We start from the raw sequence: 221 nt of genomic DNA on the forward strand, positions 1-221 counted from the left end.
GATGATGTTGATGTTGATGATTTGGAATAGGTGTGATGTGGTGTTGTTTGTTGATATGTGTAGTGCAGTGATATGTGGTGATGTGATGTGATGTGAGTGTTGATGTGAGGATTAGTGGGATGAGTGTTTTTGTTGTGGTAGGAGTATTGGTGTGAGAAATGGTAGTGTGAATTTGTAAGTGGAATTGGCATTGGTAGTATTGTGATAATTGGTTGTGTTTG

This window comes from Schistosoma mansoni, assembly GCF_000237925.1.
Source record: "Schistosoma mansoni, WGS project CABG00000000 data, supercontig 0984, strain Puerto Rico, whole genome shotgun sequence".
Classification (NCBI taxonomy): domain Eukaryota; kingdom Metazoa; phylum Platyhelminthes; class Trematoda; order Strigeidida; family Schistosomatidae; genus Schistosoma; species Schistosoma mansoni.